Source organism: Lycium barbarum, chromosome 10 (genome assembly GCF_019175385.1).
Source record: "Lycium barbarum isolate Lr01 chromosome 10, ASM1917538v2, whole genome shotgun sequence".
NCBI classification, from domain to species: Eukaryota; Viridiplantae; Streptophyta; class Magnoliopsida; order Solanales; family Solanaceae; genus Lycium; species Lycium barbarum.
Genome location: NC_083346.1, coordinates 106,689,412 through 106,692,708, shown reverse-complemented (window position 1 = coordinate 106,692,708; position 3,297 = coordinate 106,689,412). Strand labels below are relative to the sequence as shown.

The 3,297-nt window shown below is 36.4% G+C and overlaps 1 long non-coding RNA gene across 1 annotated transcript; it reads left to right on the top strand.

Moving 5' to 3' along the window:
• Positions 1–307: 307 nt before the first annotated feature.
• On the top strand, positions 308–3,297 carry LOC132614733 (uncharacterized). The gene is made up of 3 exons (XR_009572428.1): positions 308–600; positions 1,545–1,595; positions 3,051–3,297. It is a non-coding gene; the product is annotated as an uncharacterized LOC132614733 (long non-coding RNA).

The window sequence follows — 3,297 nt, the reverse complement described above, 5'->3', positions numbered from 1 at the left end:
CCAAACGAATATTTTTAAGAAAACGTTTTCGGGTGATCTGACTTTTAGGGGCAAAAACGGTATTATAAGTTTGGAATTTGGAAAAATACCAAGACATAGAAGTTGTAGATAATTGAATTAGCTTTCCAACCATAGGTCGTGGGTTCCCAGGTGACATCGGTGCAAGGAGATATGGACGTTTTAAGGTCGAAAGGTCAGTGGGCTAGGCCCAACTCGGGATCAACCGAGTTGGCCAAAAAAAAAAAAAAAAAAAACGAATTAAGGCCCAAAGAGAGAAGGGTGGCCGGCCAAGCCTAAGGCCCAAACCATGATTCTAATATTTCCCATGTGCTAAAATGAATATAAGGGTCATTTATCCATTAGAAAGTTCTTGAAACATAGAAGAGAAAAACAAAGCAACAAGAAGAGCAAATTAGAAGGCCATACACGGCCATGACCCAAGAAAATTCACCCCTTAAAATCTTCTCCCCAAAATTATTTTCTTGTGGTATTCCTACTAATTCAAGGGTCCTTTACAACTTGGTGTAATTATTTTGGAAGAAAGAGCACTTGTTTCTTCAAGTTGACAACTTGGTCAAGTGAAAAAGATTGTAGAAAAAGGTAAGAATTAATCCCTTTTTATTATGTTATGAAGGTTGGTTTATGTTGTAGTATGTAGAAATGAGTAGAATTTATGGAAATATGGAAGTTTACAAAGTGGGTGTGCATATATGTAAGTGGACATATATGTATATTGTTGTATAAATAATATGAGTTGAATTTTATGTTGTATTCTAGTTGTGGTTATGGTGAAATTTATATTGGAAATGGAAGAAAATGGTTCAAGTTGGCATGGAAAATTATTGGAAATAGTTATAGGAAATTATGTGATTTTAATGAAGTTTTTATGTAATTATAGAAGTGGAGTTTTAAATGTGAATTATTATGTTAGTTGGTGAATTTGGAAGGATAATAGTCCATATTGGCATGAAAGATTGGTTGTTAAGTGGTTATGAGAAGTTTTGTGATTTTATGGTAGATTTATGTAATTATGAAAATGAAATTATTAAGGTGCAAATTATGATTATGGTTGATGAAATTGGAAGATGGAAATATGTTATGAATATGTAGATTGAAGATTAGAAGTTTTGGATGGATTATGGTTTTGGTGGAAAGTTTGTATATTTTGTATATCTTGTGAATATTTGGTAGAAACGATATGAAATGCTTCCGAATTATATTGTAATGATCTTGATTAGTAATGAATGTAAAAACATTGAGATTGGTTTGGAAATGTGAAGTTGGAATGAAAGCTATTGCATTATGTTGGAAAGAAGACTAGTTGTGTTATATTGTGTTTTGTAGTCATGGTTGTTGTCATTGTGTTGATAGTTTGGCCGGGTTGAATTCCCGGATTGTTGTTGATTAAAAATTGGCTAAGTTGAATTTTGGGGATGGTGTATTTATAGGGGAGATGCTGCCCAAATTTTTGTAGACAAGTATTGGTTAAGATTGAAATCTTAAAGCCTTACAATTAACATTTGGTAATTGTGACCAAATTGTAGATTTTGGCGAACTTGAAACTTGATTTTGGAGACGTGTATGAAGCGGAAAAGGTATGTAAGGCTTCACCTTTCCTTCTATGGCATGTCTTAAACGTAATAAGTTGGGTACGAGCCTCGGGGACAACTCTATTTCCCGGAATCCGCACTTAAAGTTTCCCCTTTTTCATTCAGTAGAATTGAATTAGAAATTGTGTAAAATATTGGAGAAACTTCCTAAACATCTAGAACTGGCATAAATATGACCCGACTACCTTAAAACCCTCACAAGTGACGTCATGAAATATAATGTACGTAAATTTGGTACGCCGCCTCATTTGACCCGAGGTGGGCCCATTGTTCCCGGATTTTCCCTATTGCTCCGTTTGACTTATTTTGGGAGTAAAATCCAAAGGAAACTTTTGATCCTCGTTCCGATTATCAAACGATAAGTACTGTACCATTCTAACGGAAATATGTATATGTATATAAAAATATGTATATGTATATAAGATATGTAAAAGTATATAAGACATGTATATGTATATAAGATATATATATGTTTATAAAATATGTACATGATATACGTATATGTATACGATGAAAGATCCAGAGCGCTATAGACGTTGATATATGTATATGATACACGTATATGTATATGATAAAAGATCCAGAGCGCTATAGTCGCTGATATACGTACATGATACCAGTATATGTATATGATAAAAGATTCAGAGCGCTATAGACGCTGATATATGTACATGATGTATGCATATGTATACGGGGAAGATGGGAATAAGGGCAGAGCGTTATACACGCATATCCACCTGATCAGTTGGCATTACATGACATGATATCGTCCCGGACGCGGGATGCCCGGACGCGGGATGTGTATTTATGGCTAAATGGATCGGCTGCCGACGCCTCGGCAATATGACATGTTCTATTTTTATATATATATGAACAAGAAAAGATTTTCAACGGAAAGCTAAGCTATGATATGATACGCTATGCCATGATATGATACGCTACGACAAGCTATGCTATGATATGATAAGCTATGCTATGATATGACAAGTTACGCTATGGCATGATACACTATGACACACTATACTATGACATTGACATGATATAACACGACACGACATGCTGTAGTAAGACATGACATTACACGATATAATATGCCATGATAAGACACGATAGGATACGACCTGATATGCCACGATAGGATACGATAGGGCACGATAGGACACGATACGACAAGATACGACATAATATAAGTTCTATTTTCTACGTTCATGGAGGGGAAACGTTTTTAAAAGGGAAAGACAAGCCATGCATGATAGCCGCCCAAAAAGGGGCCTTCCTATGTACAGGTTACTTTCTTGCCTCGTTATATGTCCTGTGACTCCATGATATTATTAATCGCACTCTATGTTATTGCTTGCATTGTCTTCCATGCCTTACATACTCGGTACACTATTCGTACTGACGTCCCTTCTTGTGGACGCTGCGTTTCATGCCGCGCAGGTCAGCAGACAGGTGGACGTGATCCTTAGAAGCTCTACCAGCCGTACTTGACAGCGCTCCAGTTGTTCCGGAGCCTCACTCCAGCGGTACTATTTTATGCATATACATTCGGGCTTGGTAGCACCCCGGCCCTTTCTATGTATAAGTGTACTATGTCTAGAGGCTCGTAGACAGATACGTACAGTCAGTCAGGTACAGATATATGTATAGTGTTTTGGCATGTTAATATTGTTGTACAAGGTAATAA